This window comes from Echinops telfairi, unplaced genomic scaffold (assembly GCF_000313985.2).
Source record: "Echinops telfairi isolate 266 unplaced genomic scaffold, ASM31398v2 ScPeMD7_3533;HRSCAF=4204_0, whole genome shotgun sequence".
In the NCBI taxonomy this organism is placed as follows: Eukaryota; Metazoa; Chordata; class Mammalia; order Afrosoricida; family Tenrecidae; genus Echinops; species Echinops telfairi.
Genome location: NW_022107431.1, coordinates 58,044,061 through 58,069,540, shown reverse-complemented (window position 1 = coordinate 58,069,540; position 25,480 = coordinate 58,044,061). Strand labels below are relative to the sequence as shown.

The 25,480-nt window shown below is 43.0% G+C and overlaps 1 protein-coding gene across 5 annotated transcripts in view; it reads right to left on the bottom strand.

Annotated features, from left to right (window-relative positions):
- The window catches only part of NCOA7 (nuclear receptor coactivator 7), a 199,215-nt gene that overhangs the window by 173,070 nt on the left and 665 nt on the right, over positions 1-25,480 (bottom strand). For 2 of the 5 annotated variants that reach the window (XM_045294347.1, XM_045294349.1), the window contains exon 1: positions 25,283-25,453. The exons of 1 other annotated variant lie outside the window; for it this stretch is intronic. The gene's annotated coding sequence lies outside the window, so the exon portion shown is untranslated. Of the gene's footprint in view, positions 1-25,282; positions 25,454-25,480 lie in introns of those variants that run through there. 2 more of the 5 variants (XM_045294350.1, XM_045294351.1) reach the window with 1 other exon arrangement.

Genomic DNA, 25,480 nt, shown 5'->3' with positions numbered 1-25,480 from the left:
TCTGTGAAAAGACAACTAAAACATGACAGGAATTCAAGCTTGAGTATCAAGGCCATGTGGCATCTAAACAAAGACCGCATATTTAAGTTTCAGTGTTCCCCAAGGTGAGAAACGTGAATACTTTCTTTAGCTAAAAACTTGAGAGGAGAATGTAAAAAAAGATACAAAAAGCAACCATATCATCATCAAGGAGCTGAAGCCCTCAAATAAACAAATGCATGTCAGCAGAAGAAACCAAGTACAATTATAATTAAGTAAATAAAATTTATTAAAGGGGAACCCATAGAGTGTGTGTGTGTGTGGGGGGGGTGTGTGCGGGATTGACAATGACACACCGGACAAAGGACTAATCTTTAAAGTCTATAGAAAACTGTAACACCTCAATAAGAAAAAGACAGATAACCCAATGAAAAGTCGGGGAACGTTTCATCAGTGATGACATCCGAACAGTCAACAAACTCATGAAGAAATGTTCGTGATCACTAGCCATCCAGGAGATGCACATCAAAACAACGTGTTGTCATCTTTCACTGGTGATCACAAGCAAGTACAAAAAACCCCCAACAACCCAGAAATGAATAAATGTTGGAGATGCTGTGGACAGATGTGAACCTTTAAGCACCACTGGTGGGATTGTAAACATGTATAACTACTGTGAAAAGTTGTATCAAGCTACACCTAACAATTGGGAATAGAAATTCTATACAATCCAGCAATCCCCCTGTTGGATATATATATACCCTAGTAACAATCATGACACAAACAGACATATGCACACCTGTGTTCAGTGCAACTCTGTCCACAATAGCAAGAAGATGTAACAAACTAAACACCCATCAGTATTAGAATGAATAACCTCTTGTACATACACACAAGGGAATTCTATGCATCCCTAAAAAGTAATGATGGAACGATGAAGCACCCATGGAAACCCAGAATGTCTTCAGAGCATAAATCATGCATCAGAACAGCAGTAGCATAGCAGTCCACCGATTTTTGAAGACTCTCTCATGGACCACTGACCCTGCTGGAGACAGAAAACGAAGCAGCAGAACCTGCCAGAAAGCTCAGGTTAAAAAGGCAACTGAAACTCCTTAGTTTGTAAAATGAGAAGTGACTATTCTTCTGATATTGGTGGGTGCAAAGAAACTGCAGACGTGTAAGAGGAAGCAACTAACTCTATTCTCGGGAGGCGAGGAGTGTCAGAGAAGCTTCACAAGATGTCAGAATTGGGTTTTGAAGGAGCAGCAGTTTTCCATGGTTGGTGAGTGCATAAGAAGTTAGGCTCGCCAGGCAGAATAAGGATGTGCAAACTGTTATGAAGAAATGTGGCGAGCTGCTGGAATTATCGTGTTTTGGCTTTATTGCATAGCTTCTGGTAGCCTGATACAACTATTGTTGTTAGTTGATGGCAAGGTTGTCCCTGCCTCAGGGAAAACCCCCTTCATAACAAATAAAGTGCTGCCTGGGCCTGGGCCATCCTAATGCACTGATACAGACTGCACCATTGCGACCCATGGTTACAGTCAAAACTGATAGCGCTCTCCCAGCCATAGTCCCTTATGTGATATAAATTTAGACTTCATACCCCCATGGTTTGGAGGACATTTTCTGCTAACAAACTGGAATAGGATGAGATTAAGACCAGCAAAAAAAAAGACTGACTTTTGAAAATTTTGAGAAAGCAATTTTACCACTGGATGCATCAAAGCAGGAAAGTCTGTGCCCATCAATGAAAGCCCTGTTTTGGGACTGAAAGTTAGAGGAACCCAATGAGTTTGGTGGGCTCACTATGGTAACTACCTGGATCCACCTACTAATGGAAGTGAGGGGTGGGGGGGTATGCAGTGATGAGTGAAGCATTGAAGAGACAGGCTAATTGGGACACGTTCCATTGGTGCCTGTTGGCGTGGTTACCAAAGCCTAAAGATAAGAGAGAAGAGCAAAGCTGGCTGGTCTGAAGTTTAAAATGTTGGGTGAATATTGACCTATGGGTATGGCCAACCCAGGGACAATTGGTCTGAAGTGTAAGTAGGGTTGTATGGGCTCCCAAACTTGCAGCTGGTACCAATTGATCTAGTATGGCAGTCTGGGCTGAGATGACCAGAACCTGACCCAATGAAGAGAAAGATGCTTGGATCTGTGAGACGGTCCACACTGCTACAGCGTTCATGGATTCTGCTTATGCATGTGGATGGCCAGAGGTCCAACCAGAGGTAAAGACTCATTGCATCACGTTAACATTCCTGTCTCCTCAGTACTGGGTTGTTAGGAGAAGGCAATTTAGGAATGGAATATCTGAATGGCAGAGGGTGAGGTGAACGTATAAAGTGGCTGGTTTACAAGATCTTATGGATGTGTGTACATAAAAAAAATGACTGCAAGGGGGGAAGTTAATCCTTCAATATGATAGGGACAATGACAAGAGCAGCCAGGGAGAGGCTTGCAGGTGCCGTGGATTATTTAATGTGACCCTTTAAGTAAGGTAACCAGACATCCCGCTTTTGGCGAGACAGTCCTGATTTTTAACAAGACAGTCCTGATTTTTAACAATTTTCCCCGCGTCCTGCGGTGTATTAAAAAAGTCCGGGTTTTTGAAAAGAATGCATGACAAGCTAGGGTATACAGTTTTTGGCTGCCATGTGGCTATTTCGCCAGGATATGAGTTTTATCAATGGTGTCCCGCTTTACCAATGTTAAAATCTGGTCACCTTACCTTTAAGCCAAAGTCTCTTAACTCCTACCAAACGATCTTTTCCTGCATGGGTCTAGTAAGAAAGGTGAGATTCAGTTTTAATTGTGAACAGGATTCCTTGGAAGGCCATCCTGGTGTGTATAAAATGAGCACTCTGAGAAGGAGGAGGAGGGATCTCATTACCTGCAAGAGCCAGGAAGCTGGGCAGTGAACCTCCTGGATGCAGAGCATGGGTCAGAGTAAAGGACTTCCCAATCCAAGAAGCGAGCAAAGCTGAGTGCTTTTGTGCAGGGGGCTGGCTTGAAGAGTGGGGTGCCTCTGGGCACTGAATTCAGGGAGTTGGGTTTGCTGACGCACATACCTTGAGCTGAATGCCTTTATGTGGAGGCTTATGGCAGAGTCGTATGCCCCTTAGGGCATGTATTAGCAGACCTGAAAGAACTTTGTAACATGTCCTGACAAACAACTATCCTGAGCACTTCTCAGTGGCATTACTACTTGTTAACTCCCTTAATAAACCACTTAATCATGAATTTTGTCTGGGTTCTGTATAACCATTGCAATGGATATTAGAACTAGAGATAAAATAGACTACTAATTAAGACATCAGAAGGGTATCTATTACAGCCTGTTGCTGTGCAGAAAAGAAAATTCTATCCACTACGATGTCAATGAGATTTCAAGTGTTCATAAAATTTACACGTACCTTAAACTGTACCTAGGAGACTGGCCCCACACAGAAAAACCAGAGTGAATTCAAGCTAGACAGACCTACAGAATATAAACAAGTAGCAACTAAATAGTTATTAAACATTTACCATATGTGCCAAATTTCATGTTCAGTATTTTCAGTTTCACTTCATTTTCATTACTGAATGAGGATGTAAGTATTCTCAGTCCTTTATAATTTAAAAGGTTTACAAAAACTGTTTCAAGGCCAAACCGCCATAAAAGTTACAGCCTGAACGATTCACTCCGTCTGATCCCAACGACAAACCACTAACCCTGGCCTCCAGTGCTGGGTTATCACTACACAGAATGGGCTCCCGAACTCCTAGCTTCTTCCCGGATTTACCTGGAGCTAAAAGAGCCAAAGGGCAAACGCCAGCTTTGGCCAAATGTTCTTTAGGGTTCAAGCCTTATACAGATGAATCCTTAGCATACATGAGTAAACGCTCTGCAATGAATCCATGTCGGTGCATTCGGTAAGTATTTATGGTACTGAGTTAATAGCTTAATGTGGATTCTTCCCAAGGCCTGGGTCACATCACTAACCTTAGCCCTGACTTAGAGGGAAACACAGAGCTCTCCTTATCAGACTTTGGAGGGATACAAAACACCCTGGGGATACCCATCAGGATTTAGAAACTCAGCTGTTTGCAGAAAGGAGTCAATTATTATAAGGTGGAATTTACTCAGAAAAGTACTCCCACTTACTGCTCTATATGCATCACCTCCTGTTGTTTTTTTTAACTTTTTGCAAATTAGGTGAAGATTTAAAGAACAGATCATGTCTTACCTTCAACAATTCATACACCTTCTGCTGCCGGCCCCAAGGGTACCATGAAAGCACCCAGTGGTGCAGTGGTTACATGGTGGGCTGCTAACCCAAAGGCCAGCAGTTTGAAACCCCCAGCCTCTCTTCTAGACCAAAGTGAAGCTTTCTGCTCCTGTACAGATTGACAGCCTTGCAAACCCCCAGGGGCAGTTCTCCTCTGTCCGAGAAGGTTTCGCTGTGTCAGGCCTGATCTGATGGCAGTTGAGTGCGTTTAAATCTACCAGCACTTATTCTGCTTTCTCCCTGTTTCCCATCCCTCCTCCTTTCCTAACCCTCTGGACCCTGTCTACAGGTAAAGGCTGCCCTTTTGATCTTAAATAGTTGGTTCTTCTACCAGAAGGGTGACTAGCAGCCACAGTCCTGAGTTCCCCCTATGTAGCCAGTGAATCTGGTCTCATGATTTTGAGTTTGCTCCACATTTTCTCCTATTTATCTAGGACCTTCTAATGTGATCCTTTGCAGAGTAGTTGGTAGTGGTGGCCAGGAACTGCCGAGTTCTGGTTCTGGAGCTGTAGAGACTGATGTTTGAGTGGTCCATTAGTCCACTGAACTGTTTCCATATGCCCTTCCACTGTCTTCACTCTTCTTTCCTCCAGACAAGGAGAGACCAATGGCTACACCTTAAATGGGTTCTCAAGAATTTTTAAGACCCCAGTTGCTATCACCCAAGTAGGATGTAGAACATCCCCATTGTGAACTATGTTATTCCAATTGACATTGGTGTCTCCCACATAAGACTTTCTTGTCCTGACCTCCAAGGCCCTGCAACTCATTCTCTCAGGGAGTTTGATTATATCTAAGCGTATTTATAACTTTGCCTCCTGTGTGCTCTACCACATTCATGGATATATCTGTAGCAAAAATAAATACACGTATACAAATATCCTGCCAAATCTATATATATTTTGGGGGGCATACTCCCACTCTCCCTCCCACATCTGTTCAGCCTGCGTGTCTGAGTATCTATTCGTAGATCACCACTATTTCAGGATCGTGTATATAAAAGTGCTTGCCCCTGTTGCCTGTAACTCTTGCAAGACTCCCACTGTCTTGCCCTGTGCCTCAGTCATTTTTAACCACCTCTGTCTTACTGTATTTGGGAGAAAGAGAAGGCTCTCTATTCCCATAAAGAGTGAGTCTCGGAAACCCACTGGGTCAGTTCTACTCTGCCCTATACGGTCGTCCTGAGTCAGAGGTGGCTTGATGGTTGAGAGTTTGAATGAGTCTTGCACATTGTCTTCTCTTTCGGCCAAGTTCACAGCTGAGTGCCCTCTCCCTTGTACTTCCCCTCTCATCGTTGGTAACCACCAAAATATGGTTTATATTCTTAGTGTAAAAACCATTTCCTAACTTTTTATAATAGTTTACCTCTTAAGTTTTAAGAACTATACAGCCCTGAATATGTCAGAGATTATCTCCCTAACAGTGAGCAAATTTCTGTGATGTGGTTTTGAAATGTAATATTAATTTTACCCACCCACCCCCAACCCAAATTGGATTAGTTAGTAACTACAGAGAATCAGAAAAATAAAATTATAATCTTTAAAACACATTTTTAATTTTAAACTACAAAGGTAATACATACTTTTCCTTGGAACTAAAATCATAGGTCCTTTTGAACTGAAAAAGTGGTAGCTCTCTATTCTCTACTAAAAACTCTAAATGTTTATGTAGCCCCCCTCTCATTAATACTCCTGAGAATATAAGAAGTCAGTTTTGAGCACCCTTTTACCAACACACGAAGGTAGATTCACGGGGAGCAAACCTGCAGGCAATGAAAGAGGGTCACTAGAGGTCACGAAAGCAGAACAGTCTTCTCCGTTCACCTCCATTTCCTGCCAGAAGAGAAAGCTTCCTCTATCTCATCATCAATACATGACTGATTGGATACCTGCTGCATGCATATGACTGTCCCTCACAAAATCTAGAGAAAATCTAATGCCTGGGCTACCTCCTATTGACCCAGTACAAGGGTGCCACTTGAGATGATGCTCTCTAAGGTGAAGCTGAGAGTGGTGGACTTCTAGTTTCACCAAGAGAAACTTCCAGTTTCACCAAGAGAAAGAAAGAGGTGACCCAGAAAGAAAAATGTGCTCCCAATTTGTTTTAATGATATTATTGGCCCATTCTTCAAAGTCACATGATCCCTTGCCTGGGGTTTGACTCTCCCCCAGCCCCCTCAGTATCACCCCATCCAGGCCCAAAAGAGATTAGCTCTAGATACTTTTGGAGTCTCTCTGTGGATATTGAGCTCAAGCTATTCCCCTAGACCCTGCAGAGAATAGGTGCTTATGGTAATCTCCGTGACGACTCCCTGCACCCACAGAACATACCACCGTGCTCACAGTGTGTTTCCCAGTCTTCCCCCACACTCCTTTATTTCTCCTATATAAGAGGAAAATAAGTGTGAGCAGTGATTACTACTATTACAAGTACTTATGATTATACTTTGGTGGGAGGTATCTATTGGATAGACTTAAATTCGAGTAAAACACACCCATTGTACAACAGAAAAGTGGGAAAAGGGAGACATCGGACAGTGTAAGATATAAAAAATAATAATTTATAAATTATCAAAGGTTCAAAAGGGAGGGTAAGAAAGGGAGGGGGAAATATGAGGAGCTGATACCAAGGGCTCAAGTAGAAAGAAATGTTTTGAGAACAATGATAGCAACAAATGTACAGATGTGCTTGATACAATGGATGGATGGATGGATGGATGGATGAATGGATTGTGTTAAGAATTGTAGGAGCCCCCAATAAAATGATTTAAAAAACAACAACCACCCATTGTTTGATGGATAAAAGGTGGTACAAAGAAATAGAATGCTTTTCAAAAAACTCACACTCTCTAGGCAACAAACACTAGTTTTCAAGGGTTAAATTTGATTATCTTTTAACTTGTTCAATACGAGCCATAGTGTGGCTTCCAGTAGGTAAACTGCTTCTTCACCAAGAAAAAGATCCCAGGCTTCTTTGCTCCTTGTAGATGCCGTCTTCCAGAACACACAGGAAAACACTCATAAAAATGCAAAAGAAAATATAATTGCATTATTTCTCTTTTTAATGTGCTTCCAGCAGATTTATTTACATGGTGAGTATAGGTGGCAATACACTATTGACACTACACGTAAGTCGGGCCTTGTGACATTATTTATGGGGACAATTTCCCTTCAACTCAGGAAGTATTTTCTAAGAAGTTATTTTATGTCTACTGCTTTACTATTTATCTAAAATCTGTGAATATAAAGCGGGCTAAATAGGCCCAAAAGAAACTCATCTTTGACGAGAGAGATCAAATTTACTTTAGTAAAAAACAATCGGGGGAAAATGGTGAGAGAACATTAATGCCAAGTGTGACTGACAAAGAGGAGGTGGTTATGGGAAGCAAGAGGAGAGTTGGGTCACACGGGTCACTGCTGTGAGGGAGAGGGTTAGAGGTGGGGCACCCCCAGACCACTATTCCTGGTTACATTCCAACAGCACCACCGCTTCAGCGAGCATGACTGTACCCCGGACACGGTTCAGCCTTAAAGAAAATGCTCTCCCCCAAAGGCTTGTATACAGCCTAATGAAAGGTGTTGAAGAGATGCAAGTCTGCTCAATATGAACAGAATTGTCATCTTGGCCATTCCCGTCTTGGGGTAAATATATGTATGGTATTAAACTACAATTTTCCTGGAGCCGGGGTCAAAAAAATGTCTACGGTTTAAGCACCCTTTCCTTTAAGATTCTGGGTTTTAAAAAAAAAATCATTTTATTAGGGGCTCATACAACTCTTATCATAATCCATACATACATCAATTGTGTTAAGCACATTTGTATATTCATTGCCCTCATCATTCTCAAAACATTTGCTCTCCACCTAAGCCCCTGGCATCAGTTCCTCATTTTTTCCCCTCTCTCCCTGCTCCCCCTTCCCTCATGAACCCTTGATAATTTATAAATTATTATTTTGTCATATCTTACACTGTTCGACATCTCCCTTCACCCACTTTTCTGTTGTCCGTCCCCCAGGGAACAGGTTACACGTAGATCCTGTAATCGCTTTCCCCTTTCCAGCCCACCCTCCCTCCACCCTCCCAGTATCCCTTTAAGGTTTATTGAATTACTTAACATATAAGTTCTGGCAGAATTCAAAAGGAAAATGGCCCTCTAGTCCCTCTAAGTCAGAATCAACTCAAGCACAGTGTTCATGGGAAAATTTCATTAGCTTTTAATCCCATTTTCCCCCCATGAATTTCTGAAGCCCTCTCATGTTTTCACTCACTCACTTAGACTTGGCCCTGTGACTTCTTTTGACCAATGGCCTCTGAGGATTAACTGTGGCGCTATTTCAACATGAGGCCTGACAAGTCCCTGCTCCCCTCAGGAACAGAATGCTTCAAGTCACTCTTTCTTTAGTTTAGATCCCAGAAAAAAGACATGTGGGAGAGATCTGAAACACCCCGTCCGTCCCCCTTGTCAACGACGAAGTCTAGTCCAGGCCTGCTGAGTGCAGTCCAGAGCAGCCAAGCCACAATCGACCTATAAGTCTATGACTGTGAAATAAATATTTGTGGCTCCAAACCACTGAGATTTGGAGTCTGCCTTATCACAACAACAACAAAAAGACCTTGGACACATCCTGATGTACCAATTACTTTGTGGATTCTTACCAGGAAGGTCAAAACCACATACATAGGTACATATCACAGTAGAGAGGAACAGTACGGAGGCAAAAGCAGAGCCCTATTAAGCAAAAAGGAAGACCATCCTTTCCTCCCAGCTGTCATTTACCCCATAATTAATTTGCCTGGTCGGGCTGTGAGTAAGCATTTGGCTGCTAGTCAAAAGGTTGGTATTTTGAACCTATGGGCCACTCCCCAGGAGAGAGACGTAGCAGTGTGCTTCCAAACAAATAACAGCCTTGGGAAACCCCTGAAGCAGTCCTCCTTTGTTCCACAGGGTCCCTATGCTCTGAATTGGCTTCCTGGCCATAAGCTGTACAGGTCCAACTAGGAAGACATCACTGAACTTAAGGGTGACTTAGGCTCCAAAGTAAAAACACCCATGGCCATCCAGTCAATTCCAACTTATCTACAAATGGTTTGGTATACTCGTTATGTAGGAATATGTTCACGATGTTGTTCTAATTGGGTGACTCATTGTGACCCCCATGTGACAGAGTGGATCCATGTCAGTATGTCCATAACCTAGAAAACCCTATGGAACGGCTCTCTGCCACGTGGGGCTACCAGGGGTCAAAATATACGTGATGACACCCGGTGACAAACAACAGTGTAGTGAATGCATCCCTACAAGGAGCAGGGAGCCCCGTGGTTGCTGATGGATAAGCACTGGACTGCTAGCCTCATGGTTCAAAACCACCAGCCACTCCCAGGGAGAAAGAAGAGGTTATCTGCTCTGTAAAGATTCACAGCCTCAGAAACCCTTGTACATTGTAAAATACATAACAAAAATGAAGTCATAAAAAGATAACAGAATCCTAACAACTTCCTATATCCTCTTAATTATCTTGCTCATGGCTACATGTAGCCCGCCTTGGACCCCAGTGGTCTAGATTATGAGAACAGATTTATAATAACATTTCCTGATAATTATGTAGGATGTGATAATTTTAACAATTTTGTAAAAATTACAGATGCACGAAATTGTCCAGAAGACATCAGAAAAGCAATATTTTATCATTTATGATGGAGTTGTCATTGCAAATAGGATCATAATTTATCTTGCTATACCAACCTGCTCTTTAGTTGGTTTAAAGCTCAGAACCACCTTATGTGCCTCAGAATACGCCTGTGCTCCCAGGGTTCTCAGTGGCTGATCTTTCAGAAGTAGGTCATCAGGCCTTCCATCCAACATACCTCTGGGTGGACTTGGCCCCCAACATTTCAGTCAGGATCCTTGCACATTAACCATTTGTATCACCCCACAATTACATATTACAACTACTGACATATCGACAAGGATCTCATTATCTAACATTTAGCTCTAACAACAACAGTAAAATATCTATATGCCTACTTTATGCATTAACAGCATACATCTGGCAGTCAGGAACGCTGAGGCACATGTGAAGTAAGAGCAACATGGTTGTGATGGTTCAGATTACGTGTCATGATTCCCTGTAGGCTAGCAGTCAAACAACAATGCCATTTGGCAGTTATTAATGATGTGGTCATCCTACTGTTTGTGATACAATCTAAGCATCTGCTATTTTCGCATCACGCCAGTTTTCACACAATGACTTTGACTTTGGAACCTAATCCTGTTGATCAGTGAGGAGTGGGTGTACTACACTCTATTACAAATGTGCTTGCTCACTACGATCTTCTCAGCAATTGAGCCTTTTTAGTCTTAGGCTGGGGGCGGGGAATCTATGATCAGATTTTAGGAAAATATCTACACGGCTAAGGGAACCAAATGCTGTAGCACCCTGGTCCTGAAAATAAGAAAAAGTAGGACTGACAGAGAGAAAGCCAAAATGGAAAAATCATCTATCATACCCAAGAATGTGACTAACATGCTAGCATCCACTGCCCTGTGCACGTGTATGCATGTGGATAGAACTGTGCTAGAAAGTGGAAGGGCACCCAGAGTGCTATAAGGAATAAAACACCTGAGTAATAAAACCAGCCACTATTTAGTTAATGTGTGGTATAAATTGCTGGGTGCCTGGCTTGGAGCTTTGGGGTCAGGGTTTAATGGTACATCTTAGCTAATTGGTTTAATAACGTGTTTACTTGCTAGTTTGTTGCATAGTTCCTGGCATCTTCAAAGCTTGGAGCGACTATCTGGTACACTATCAGAATTAGTCTCTATTCACGTGGAGCACCAAGGACGGAGGGCAGTTAGGAAAATGAGGACACAGCATGGGTGGCGAATTGCCTCAATGAACAACTGCTGTCTCTTTTACCATGCGATCTGAAGAACGTCATGGGACTCAACACCATTCCTGACAACTCGGACCCAAGATTCTGTAGCTAAAATCCTGATCAAAAGGGGGGATGGGGAGGAGATGAAAACAGAACTTTAAATTCTAATGAATGATCTCCTGAAACTATCGCCCTGAGATAATCTTTGAATCTTAAAGAAAAAATATTCCCTGAAGTCTTCTTTAAAGCACACAGAGTGTAGCTTCACTAGTTTAAAAGGCTTGCTTTGGGCACTGTGTTCTTTAAAGATCTGGTTGTGATGGGACTAAGTTGGCAGTAACAGCTCAACTGTGGAGAGGACCCTTGGCGGGCAGGGTACATTAACAGGAGGAACGGTCAGAAAAGGGATGGGAATGGTTGCACACCTGGACGATGTCACGCTGTCACTGTACATGGAGACGCACTTGAAGTCCTGACTATTTTGCTGTGTGTATTCTCAAGCACAACCAAATAAAATTTACAAAAGAAAAAGCGGCAACCAAGTGCTGAAAGAACTTAAAACTAGGATAGAGTACCATTCCTCACATAAACACGTATGAAGCAGGGACAGCAGACTGTCGGGGAAGAAGTGTGGCGGGAAATTCCAGGCAGGGAAGGCAGTCAAAGCTCAGGAACTGAAGAGATGAATTCCACTGCGGCTGGAAGCCCAACTGGTACAGAGTGGGAGATGAAGTAGAGTTTGGGAAACGTGGAGAGGGTGCAGCACCATCATCACCTAAGCCGCGGTTCTCAACCTGTGGGTCGCAACCCCTTCACAGGGATGCCCAATTCCTAACAGCAGCAAAATGACAGTGCTGAAGTAGCAATGAAAATAATTTGATGGTTGGGGTCACCACCACATGAGGAACTGTGTGAAAGTGTCGCAGCATTAGGAAGGCTGAGAACCACTGACCTAAGGCTATCCTCTATTCTCCTAAACTTGCAAAAGAAGGCCAGCACCACAAAAATCCCACCTCCTTTCATTGGGTCTCCTTATTCTTAGGAAAGGGGCAGCAGAAACAGAGGCAGATCGACGAGACGGATTGACACATCGGCTGCAACAAAGCTCTCCAGACAGAACAGCTGTGATGACGCAGGACCACGTGGTCTTGCGTTCTGTGGCACCCAGGGGCTCCATGAGTCAGAACTGGCTTGATGGCACCTACAACACCGACTCTTGACAAACAAGCTTTGGGGCTGACCTATACCAAAGCAAGGCAGTTGAATGCAACTAAGTATCAAACAGATGGCACGCAGGAGAAGAGGTTGAGGAACTGAAATATAAGCTTTGAAAAGAGGAAGAGAAAGTAAAACATATGGCAAAATGAATACACATATGGTAAAGAACTGTTAAGAAAATAGCAATCACATGAAACAACGATATTAATAAGTTAATAAGCTTATATCACTGTAATACATATGGATAATAAAAATGTAAAAATAGAATATAAATCACCTTTGAGTACACCAATAAGGAAAAAGCACTACAGTTTCCTGTCATCTCCCCGATGCCGACGCATTTTAAAGTCAAATTACAATTTTTTTGAACACACAGTTTGCTGTTTACTTAAACTCAATTATTGTGACTATGTCTCTGGCCTTCAGATTATGTTCAAATGCATGACTTTAATTGTTAACTTGTAAGTTTATTAATGTATAAGTTTGTCATGGAGGTGTCCTGCTGTTAGAGGGTGCTACAGAGGGTGCTAGCAGCCCCAGGTGACAAAGGAGGAGTGATCTGGAGAGTTTTCTTGGCTCTAATCCTTTTAGGAGCAGATCACCAGGCATCCAAGTGCTTAACTCTTTGTTCCAAAAGGGCTACTATTTAAAAAAATAACTCCACCATGCACCTTTCTCAAATGTCCCCAGTAGCATCCACAACAATAACCAATACTCTCAAAATTTCCTCCTTTGACAGAGTTCCAAATAGTTTATATATAATAATTTATCTAATACTTAGGAAAATGTAGGGGGTAGATATTACAGACGGAAAACAAAGCATAGAGAAATTAAGTTGCTCAAGTTCACATAGCTGGCCAAAGGTGGCGCAAAATTTGAAGCCAGTCAACTGGTTCCAGCATCCAGCATTCTTCTGTTATACTGCATGCTTCTCAGAAGCAACGTACCCATTTCTGAACTTAAACTTCATCCTTAAGTATTTCCTTAGGATTTACTCTTAGAATGCAATCTCTGAAATCAAGCGATTCATTAAGTTCAGTTAGCTCTCCCTAAAAAATGGACCAAGGTACATCTCACTCTTTGTGAAAAATATGACCCTTGCCAACACTGTTAGTTTTAAAATCTAACACTAATCTGCATTGCTTTGATGCAATGAAGTTGAATGTTGTTCATGCCTTGGTCATTTGTCATCCCTATTTTGTGAATTTTCCGCTCTTATCCCTTACAATGGAGTCGCTGGGTAGTCCGTGCAAATGACTCACACACCTGCAGCTCACCCGAAGTCTGATGAAGTTGAGTTTGCACAGAAACGCGTCCGAAGAAATGTCCAATGATCTACTGCTGAAAACTCAGCAACTGAAAAATCTTTCAAGGAAAAAGACCAGGCCTCCTGGTCGGATAGGGCGGGTGGAACCTCGAAGACTATGACTCCGAGTTACTGTCTGACCGGGAAAGGAACTCCGCCCGGGAGCTCAACTTTTAGCCAAATAATAGACAGGTCTATAAGATGCCTCCCAACAAGGAGATACACACTCCTTAGAGCAATCAAGAGGGCAGCACTGCCCACAGCCACAGTTCAGAAGGCAAGGGGCGGGGGTAGGAAAGATGAATGGAATGGGAGGGGCTGAAAGGGATGAATGGAAACAGGTAACAGGGAGGAAGCAGGATGAGTGCTTATAGGGTGACGATCGCAGTTAATTTCATAAACCCAAATGCGTGTGAGTTGTTGAATGGAAAACGAGTTCTGTAAACTTTCCCCGGCATCCCAAGGAGAAGGTTTCCAAGAGAAACCCCTGTGGGGCACAGTCCTCCTCGGCCATAGGCGCAAGAGCATCTTTATAAGAAAACCCTTACTCCCCTAATGCCGACACAAATTTACGGCATGTCAAAGTGTAATCACTGTGCAAGCCGCAGTGATCTGAGATTTCATAGAGGGGAGCGATCTGGCTGTTTGCGTGAGCCCTTACAGATAGGCAGCAGTGCCTGGGAGAATGATCGGACCTGGAGCTGAGGGCTCAGGGTAAACCCGAGACAATAAAAGCGGAACAAGCCCTCTCAAGAGACTGAGTAAAGAGCCTGTGACGGTGCTTCATGTTGTGCAGCCAGGGCAACACTTCTCCAGTGCCTAACGGCCGGACTACCAAGCACAGCTCCTCAACACCCACGGCCGTGCACGCCAAACCATGGTGACCCCATGTGTTCTAGAGTAAAACTGCTTCACAGGATTTTCCTGGCTAGAATCTTTACAAAAGAAAACCAAATCTTTCTTCGTGGTACCACAGAGTGGCACCACAGCTGCTTTGAAGCAAGAGCCTTTTCAGGTTGGCAGTCAATGCAAGCCATTTGCACCACCCAGGGACCGCTGCTCAGGCATGCTCAATTCCTGTTTTCACCACGTCTGAGGCAAGCAACCAGGAACTCTGGTGTTTGCTGAGTGAGATCAGAATTATAAAATGAAAGGTCTTGAACCACCTCATGAATTATTCCTCTTCCACATGGCCTACCTGGTTAGTGATCAGGATCATCTCCCACTCAGTATTTTACAGGAATGATGTTGGACAAACACTATAAATTCTTACTTTCTGAGTTCTCCGTTAATCAGTCACCAAAAATAAATTACCTCAGGCCAAGCACTTGACAATAAAACCCAAGCACCTAGAACATCCTCAGATAGCTTCTTTCTTGAATTTAAAGCACGGATTCAATACTTCAGAGTCCCGTCTTAAAGAGCGGCTCACGCTCTCCATGTGAGTAATGCTACCTATCAAGGTTGCTAGATCTGAATGGATAGATTTCAATTTCTTAAGAGGAATTTGTTCTATTGGATCCCAAAAGTTTGCAGTCGTTAGCTGCTATGGAGTCTTATGCTAGTGATCCTACGAAGAAGAGAATGAAACATTGCCCGGGCCTGGTCCTTCTTCAATAGCTCTGGCATTGCAGAGTCGTGAGTTGGGCCGCTAACTGTAAGATCCGCAGTTCACAGTCACCAGCAGGCCCTTGGGAGAAAGAGAAGCTTTCCTGTTCCCTTAAAGAGTCAAAGCCTTGGGAACTTGCAGGCCCGGTTCTACTCTGCCCTATAGGGTCACTGGAAGCCAGCAATTACTCAATGGCATTAGCTTCATGATGGTCTCAGCTTCATTATCCTTGCACAATTGTGTCCACTTGGATAATAGTCTGCCTTGATCTATACAGTATTCACTGGCTAATTTGCAGAAGTCAACCACCAGGCCTTCCTTTCTAGCTTGTATTAATCTGGTGGGTACATTGAAACCTATCCTCTATGGGTGACCCTGCTGGTACCTGAAATATCAGTTGCATAGATTCCAGCATCACAGCAACATTCAAACCACCTCGCAACTGACAGACAGGGGTTGTGCTATACTTTAGTGACACCCTACGGAAGTTGTATAAGCAGCTCTGTGGCAGGGCTCAAGTAGAAAGAAAATGTTTTGAAAATGATAATGGCAACATATGCACACATGTGCTTGACACAATGAATGGATGGATGGATTGTGATAAGAACTGTAATAGCCCCCGATAAAATGATTTTTAAAATATATATATAACATTTGCATACTGTAAAATCCTAAACTATAGTTAAAGACCTTTTATAATTGCTTCTTCCCTTCTTGAATAAAAATCTAAAATAAATAATAAAAGTAATAATAACCATAAAAAAGAAGAAGCCTTTGTGGCATAATGACAAGTTGGGCTACTACACTAACCCTCACTAGCTGCTCCAAGGGAGAAAGAGGAGATTTTCTGGTCCCATCAGAATTTACATCCTGAGGAAACTAAAGGGAAGTTCATTAAAGCTATCAGAAGGCTAACAAACTACATGTCATAAAAATAACAAATTAGACCCTTAAGGTAGCAGAGGAGAGTGCATTGGGTGGGTGGGGGGGCGTAATCACAGTGGATTTGGTTTGGTTCCCGTGGAGACTTGAGCCCTTTTCAGACAGAGGAAAACCTGAAGGTGAAGGTGGATTCTCATTGGTAATGTTATAATAAATAGGAAAGCTAAAAAATCTTTAAAAAAGAATTGATAAAGAAAATAATATAGACATAGTATCCAGAGGGCCGGTAGGGAAGTGAGCTAACAGTTTTTAAAGTTCCAACTTTGTTTTTTCTGAGCAACCTTAGTATGCTCTCCAAATTCATAAACGATTGTTACTACAAAATCAATTTTGCTACGAACCTATAATGAAAACTTCTTCTCCCACTTGGAATAGCAGGTTGTGTCCGGAAGTCTCCAGGAGTTGGTGGCACGCCTACGAGGACAGGCTCTCTGGGGAGAAAGTCTCTAGAACTAGGTGTAGTCTGCCCGAGAACAGGAAGACAGTGTTCAAGTAGAGGAACAGCACAGAAAGGAAAACCATGAGCTATGCATGTGCAGGAAATGACACTCAGTTTTACATTATGAAATCAGAGGCTTCTAACATGGGGGCCCTGCAAAAAATTGGTGTGTATGGTATGGAATGACACCCTGAATATCATCGGATTTGGGTTTTTTACAAATCATGATTAAAAGGAAAAAACTTTTAAAAGTTAAACACAATCATGAGCCAAGCACTTGACAGGAAGAGGCAGGACATGATTTCCCCAGGGCCCAAGAGATCCGGTTAGCTCTGAGAACTCGCCCTGTGTAGGATAGGAAGCTTCTGGAAGATCTGAGGAGGGAAGCTGAGAAGTGAGGCTGGCAGAAACACAGAGGACTGATTAGAGGAAAGCTAAATTCAGGCAGGCAAGTGCCCATGCACTAAGAAGTTACTCCAGGGCAATGACTGGGGGTGGAGAGGATGATTAGGAGACAAAACTGAGCAGACTGTAAGTCAAAATTTGCATGGATGGTCAGAAAATATCACTGGGGGCTTCATGAAATGGACAGGATGGGTTGCCTAGTGATAGGGAGAGCGAGTGACTGGTAACTAGGATGAGAGAGGGCCCTTTCACAGACATTGACATAACTTTTGAACTAGGTGAGGATATTAGTGCTTCTAAATATAATTTTAAAATAGTGCAGTGCAGGGAATGATTTCATATGCCCGTCTAGCCATACCCTTTATCTCCCTAGGTAGATTCCAACACCTCTCTGGGGAAGAGCAGGTAGAGGAGGACACTGGTCCCACTGGACAGTGCTTCTTCACATCACCTAATTCCCGCCCTCCAGCAGCAGATGTCAGGGGCAGGGGTGATCCCTAAGCAAAAATCCTATAGCCATAACCCTGAATCTGTGTGCCAGAATACGCCAGAGCCTAATGGGATGAACTGTACCTTCCCTGCATCTGGCAAAATTGAGGCTGTCCATGAGTAGAGCCTTGTTTCCGGTGGCTGAAATAACCCACTAGTCTTGCACCTAGGCAAGCCCACCGAAGGTGAAGGGAAGTGGACTGAGGGGGAACCACTTGCTAGACTGGCCTTGCTACCCGTAATCTGGACCATTGCAGCAACTGAAGCTGACGTCCCTTTCCAAAGTGGAAAAGTTTAGATGAAAATAAATGACAAGTGTAAGGAAAGTGAAATAACACCTGAAGGTGAAAGAATCAATAAATGGTCTAAGCAATGCATGAAATCTAATAGTGTGCTGATATCTCCAGAAACCATCAAAGCAAGGGAAACTTCTTTTCTCAGTCAAATTTCACCAGAAGCCAAAGGGGTGAAGGCAAAAGGACCATTGGAGAACCTGGCCAACCAAATGGATCCCTGCAGCAGACCTGAATGGCTGGTGCCCGAGTACTCCAACCTGAGGAGTCTCTGCTCTGCCAAAAGGCTAATTAGTGATTGTTTGGGACTGACAAAATGGTGGGAAGGAAGAAATTAATCCTTCAAGTACAAATGGGCCAGTGGCTAGGAGAATCAGGCCTGAAGTACAGTGAATTACTTAATATGGCCCTTCCAACCATAGTCTTTAACATAAAGAAACATAAAATGAAAATCCAACACAAAGGAATCAACAAGCAGCATCATGATCAACAGAGAAAATACAGAAATTATCAAGATTTCATTTTACTTGAATCCAATGCCAACACCCTCTGGAGCATCAGCCAAGGAATCAATGTACAGCATTTGGGCAACTCTGCTGCAAAGGACTTCTGAAACGTGCTAGAAAGCAAAGATGTCATCCTGAGGAGCAAAGCCATGGTACTGTCAACCGCCTCGTGCAGAAGATGGAGAGTGAATAGAGAAGGCAGAAGAATAATTGGTTTGCTTGAATTATGATATTGGGGAAGAATATTCAATCTACCCTGGACTGCCCGGAGAATGAACAAATATGCTTAGGAAAATTCAGCTCGAATGTTCCTCAGACGCAAAGATGGTGATACTTGGTTCAGTAAAATGAAGTTCTAATCATTTCAATATTCCCTCTGTTGATGATGTGTTTCTCTTTATTAAATACTATGGCTGGAGGGTCATGGTCATATACTCAGGAGGGAGCAGGCCCTGGAGAAAGATACCATGCCTGATAAAAGGTCCACCGAACAGACAGACCCTCAACGAGATGGACTGGCCCAGTGGCCGCAACAATGACCTCAGACATAACTAGTGTGTCTGTGGCACAGGGCCAGGCAGCGCTTCATTCTGGGGAACACAAAGGCACTCTGAGCGAGGAAACGCTTGAGAGCACTGCGCTACAACCAGCCAGTCTTTTTCACTCCCACCTCGGACTCAAAAATCAAAACAAAATGAACCTTCCCTGTCACTGAGTCAACTCTAACTCACAGTGACTCACAGTGACCCTACTCTTCGTGACTCACAGGGTATTACTGCTTCTGTGAGTTTCTGAGACTTTAACTCTTTACTGGAGTAGAAAGCCTCCTCTTTATCCTGTGGAGCCCCCGGTGGTTTCAAACTACTGACTGTGCGGTGAGCAGCCTAATGTCCCAGTGTATAATCGACTACAGCATCAGGACTCTTAATGACTGGGGTATGACTGTGAAAATGAAGTGCTTGTGGCCTATCACAGAGATTATGCATCTTGCTACTAATGCTAATAGGGTGCACGATATCCTTGTGGGGTTGGGGCCATGCAAATAAGGTATATAGAATTCTAAGGAAAGAAATGATCAGTTTTGCCATCCCACTAGACTTAAAATGGGAAATCCCAGAGGCGGACATGGGAGACTCAACTACCACCAAGGTAGTAAGAGACAATGAGAAGCAGAGATCCGGCAGCAGCAAAGACAACAGAATCAGGAGACCACCAGGGCCTAGCTCAGTGGGCTTCCTGGCTAGAGAGCTAAATGCCTTTGGGCTTGGGCTGACTGGCAGAGAAGGGTACCTCTGGGCACAAATCAGTGGAGTTAAAGAGTTTTGTAACACGGGTCTGAGTAGGGCAGTAACCAGGCAGAAGGCCCAAAGCCTGCCTGCAGACCCAGAGGAGAAAAAGCTGTCCTAGCAGAAGAACTATATCCTGAGTTCTTTCTGATCCTGAATACCTGCTACTTCCCTAATAGACCCCATCACTATGAGTAGGATCTCAGAGATGTGTGTGGTTACTGCCATGAATTATTAACCCCAACACAGGCATAGAGAGTCCTGGGGAGGTGTTAAAATTGGCAAAAAGGCTGCAAAGTAGAGGCATGTTTGACCTCCTCATAGGAATCAGCCTTGAGCTGCTCATGCTGAGTCTCCTTCTCCCTTACAAAGTCAGTTGCCACCACCATTTTTACAAACCATAATACAAATGTGGAAATTAACAGAGTGAGATGCTCCTAGGAAAAAGCAAATTTCTCTCCAAATATGCTCCAATATTTAATTACACTTCTGAATTCAGATCACAGTTACCGCAAAGGCTCCTGCACAGCCAGCAGTAGCTGACTCTTCAGAAGGACTCAGGTGATAAACCTATCATTTGACATCATGTAGATTTAAATAACTATTTGCCTGGCTAAACTCAACCCTCATAATGATTAGTTGTCAAGACACCAGAATGATGGGTGGCTGGCCAATTAACTGAGGAAATTCAAGCTTTTATATTTGATAGTAAATATAAGAGGCCCAGAGAAGAAGCTATATCTGATTATTAGAACAAATATGAATCAGAGAAATCATTGACATAAGTTCATCTGCAGTCCAGGATGGTGTTGTCATATAAGCAGAGGACTTCTAACCAAAAGGTTGGCTGTTCAAATTCACCAGCACTCCAAGAGAAAGCTGAGGCTGCCTGCTGCTGTTTGTTTGGGATAAAGATGACCTTGGGGGGGGGGGGTCACATTTTATATATAATTTCCTGTCTGGTCTAATATTCTATGTAAGACAGTACTCTAGGAAATAATTGTTAATTTATTATTAACCTGAATAGCTTTACCAAGTATACATAAACAAAAACTTTTAGTTAAAAGGTAAGTGGAATTTAATTTTACAAAAGTGTGTACCATTGATTTCTACTTGACTACATGAACTTAAATATCCTAAATTTCCAATATTTGTTTAAAGCATACCAATTAACCTTCTTAACAGTAAGAAATTTGGTATGTACTCAGAAATCAATTCAGTATTCGCTATTAGTTGTGTGCGTGTTTGTTTGATATTTTGCCTCAATCCACAAAGGCAATGAGCCACCTTAGAACAATAATTCTATAAAATGGGCAAATACAATTACATCAAAATCGGAATTAAGAAAACATAGGTAGAACAGAAGTTCACAACCAGTGAGAAAGTTAGCACGTTAGATGTAAGCCACAACTTTTGATACGGTGATTAAAAATGAGTTGCAAATTTGACTCCATTTCCTAGTTGCAAGAGCAGAAATGGAAATATAACCAATATGCAGCTTTTTTTTCTATTTAAAGCTGAGTGTAATTTCTTGCAAGGGCCTTCAACTAGGAGTGGAAAACACGAAGATGTTCTTAACCACCTCTCTAAAGTACTGTAACACATTTTTAGTGTTTGTCTTTATTAGTAGAAGCCCTCAGTATCAATCCCATGGGGCTGGGTGGGAGGGGCGGGAGAAGTGCCAAAGATGCAAAATAAGGGAACCAGCTAGAAGTAAAGAGTTCCTGAAGACCTGGGTAGGCTCCTTGTCTGGCACCAACTATTGGAAGAGAATGGATGGACCTCAGGATCTTTGTTTAACCAAGTCTGGAAGTGTTTCAACTGATCTTCTCATATCCGCTTTGAACAGACCATTTCATATTTTCTGGCAAAGTGAAAAAGACAAGAGGATTCTGAGGGGAGATTAATATACATACAATTTTCAACCATCAGGTGCCTATACCTGAAATTAAACCCAAACCAAACCAAACTCACCACCATCCAGTTGATTCCGACACAGAGACAGCAACCCTACAGGACGGAGTGGAGATGCCCCTGTGGTTTTCCAAGACCGAGAGAGTAGAAAGCCTAGCCTTCTGGCAATTCAAGTACTACATATGCATTCACCATTCTGGTTCTAGTTTACGGAAATGGAGTTTATACTGTTGGATGTAAACACAAGGACAAAAGGGGAAAAATACGGGTTAGATAGGAAAGGGTCATCAAACACCATTTAGCGATCCTCCAATAAAAACCTTGGGAAAGACATGGAAAGATAAGATAGAGTAATTCCTGGTCTTCGAATTGCATTCCAGTGGTTCTCATGGGGCCAGGGAGAAGTGAAACCAGCAATGAAACAGCATTCATTTGCAGACACAGGAGGCCCATTTTGCAAATGCACCCTCCACGCAGCCTCACATCAGTTGGAATCAAAGTGAGGGCAGTGAGTGGGTATTTTGAAATCAGGAACCAGCTCCTGTTTGTGACTCCAAGGCCAAGAGTGCCAGCAACTTGTCAGCTGTATACTCTTATTTGTCAAATGAACCCATTAGTCACATTAACTATAACAAAGTCAAAGAATTTACCGAAAACACCGGGAGGGCTCTCTTGAAAAGTTAAGCAGGAGTCCTCAAACTTTTTAAGCAGGGGACCAATTCATTGTCCCTCAGACCTGCTGGAGAGCCGGACTATAGTTTAAAAAAAAAACTATGAACAAAGTTCTATGCACACTGCACATATCTTATTTTGAAGTGAAAAAACAAACGGGGCAAAAACACCCAGCCGGGGGATAAATGTCCTCAGCGTGCCGCATGTGGCCCACAGGCCGTAGTTTGAGGACGCCTGGTTAAATGCAAGCAAGGCAGAGCAATGCAAATTCATTGCTTAATACACCGATTATAAATTTAAGAGGTGTAAACCTTCGTGGCACAAAGGCTCGGCTGCTAACCCATAGGTTGGCAGTTAAGACTTTCATGGCTACAGAAACAAAAAGGCCTGGCAATCTACTTCATAAAGATATAGCCAAGAAAACCCTGTGGAGTCAGGGAGCCGTAGTGGTAGAGTGGTTGTGTATTAGGCTATGATCTGACAAATTAGCAGTTCAAAACCACAGTGGCAGTGAGTTTGGTTTAGTTTTGGCAATCTTTCATAAAGATTACAGCCAAGAAAATCCTATGAAGCAGTTCTACTTTGTCATAAGAGGTTGCTATGAGTAAAAAACTCACTAATAATAAGATGTAATTATCTTTATTTCATAGGGAATTTTTAATTTCTCTAAATTACATATTTTAAAGCCCTCCACCTCACCCCAACACACACACATTGTTGGTTCTTCCCATCTTTATTAGCATTTACATCTTGGAAAATCCAACATACTTGGAAAGGCAATAGTAATAAACTATGCCCTACCATAGTTTTGTGAAAACTACTCTTATAGGCAACTGGTTAAGAACTGGTTAAGCATTCTGCTGCTATCCTAAAAGTTGGTAGTTCAAACCCACCAATTGCTTTGCAAGAGAAATGTAGCTATCTTCTTCAGTAAAGATGTACAGCCTTGGAAAACTTAAGGGCAGTTCTATTCCGTCCCGTAGGCTTGGTTTGATATGTAATATGCAGTAAGGATGAAAAGATTAAAAATGACCAAAAAGAAAACAAGATCATTAGACCACTAGGCAGATAATTTTGCAAAGAACAGAGATTACCAGGAAATACAGAGTCATAAAATGTATTTATATAATCAAAAATGGAAATATCATAATGTACAAATAAAGCCAAATTGAATATGATGCACTTATCTATCATTTTTTTTCCCAAGATACCATTTTTTTAAACTTGAAAGGCATTATTTTCCAAACATCAACCACTCTGGTTATCAAACTTGGAAACTGATATGCTTATATCCTATGAGAAACCAATACAACTAAAATTGAGGTCTATATTTTGAATCATCTCAAACTCAGCAAACCAAATAGTAAACTCACAGACCTCAAGCTGCTTCTGACTTAGTGACCTCCAAAGATAGAGTAGAAATGACTCTGAGTTTCCGTGGCTATCCTTCTACAGAAATAGAAAGCCTCATCTTTCTCTCACCAAGCAGCGGGTAGTTTTGAACTGCTGATCTTGTGGTTCTCAGCACAATGCATACACCACAGCACTTTTAAATGATTTATTCTTTACTTGCAATAAGATACATCATAATTAGATCAGACCACAATCAACTATAAAATGTCATTTATTAACCATATCATTGTTCCTATGGAGTAACCTGGAATTTTCTTTAAAATGTGGATTGCATTTTTAAACTATGTTTGAGAGTGTAACTGAAGTAAGTTTGATTACCAATAAGACTGGACATTTTGCAAGCTTAGATTATGAAATTAACATATTAAGAGTTGGAAAGGATTCATAGTACCTCATTTAATAATACACATAGGAGAAAATATATATTCCTTTAAAATGTCAAATTTTACCTTTAAATGTTAAGACAATTAAATTGGCCTCTTTGTATGGAAAAAAAGGCTATTTTTCAAATCTAGTGAAATGTCAATGGCCAGAGAACAGCAAAGCTCCAAACAGCACTAATTCACTCATACAACAAACCCCTAATGCGCACCTACTGTTCATCAAACTCAGATTACAGAATTGAACAAAAGGGAATCTCTAACTTCTTGGGGCTTACACCAATTCATTTTTCCCAAACTCGAAATCTGAATGCATTCACACAAACTTGACGTTTACAATGACCTCTTTTCCAAAACTCCAACGCCTGTGGTTTAATGTAAGACTTTAAAAAAAGGTTGTCTGGGAAGAAATCCTCGTGCCCAAAGCTTTGATGTATGAACTGTATAATTGGAGGGGGGCAGGGGGTAGAATGCCTAACCAGTCTCTCAAAAATATAAGCCTTAGCACGAAGTTGGAAGTTAGAGTGAGCACAAGACTGCCGACTACTGGCTAGCCCCGGGCACCCTTCCTGCAGGATGTCAACTCGACACCTGTATCAAACTTGCAGCCACTAAACGCCTCCCTTCACTAAACAGAAGGCTCAGAAGTGGGCACACCACAAGAGTAACCCAGCCTCAACCATCCCCCGAATTATAAGACTTCTAGACGGACCTTGTCCAACAAACCCTAGAATGTTGATTGCTGGGGACTGAACCATCGATTTCCCAAAAACCATACAGCCAGCTTTGAAATCCCATAGAAATCCACAGGACTTCTACATGCCGCTCCAAGAGCCTTCTGAATATCGACACGCTTTGGCTAGAAAGTCAGGAAGAACGCATCTGGAAATCCAGCTAAAAAATTCAGTGACATATCTCCTCCACCTGAGCTGCTGAAAATCCCACGCACCCCCACCCACCCCAAGTAAATAAGCCACATGTCATCCGGTCCTATTCCAGCCCCCACCTCCAGTCGGCAGCTCGTACAGACCCCAGCGGCCCCCGGGGCTGGGAGGAAAGGGTCCAGCTCCTGCACCATCACTTGGTCTCCTGGCTTCCAAAGAGGCTTTCAGGCACCGAGGGCTCTCGGGGCGCGCCCAGCGCCATTCGCGTAGCCCCGAGCGCTCCCAGAAACCGCCGCAGGGGGCGAGTTTGGCCGGTCGTGGCCCCCGGGCCCCCCATTCGCGGTAGCACTGGCTGCCCTGGTCGGCCGGGGCAGGTCCCCGCCTCAGCCACCTACCTACTGGGCGGGGGCGCCGGCTCCTCGGGGTGCAGAGAAGAGGATCGGAAGCCCGTATTTCTGGGAGCGGTGGCCTGCGCTGCTCGGCGCGGGGGAGCGCATCCTCTGGGGCGTGGAAGGGGGGTCGGGAAGACCTTGCACCGACGGGGACGGGGGAGGAAGGCGTGTCCAGGCGCGCGCACCCGGGCCCCCGGGCCC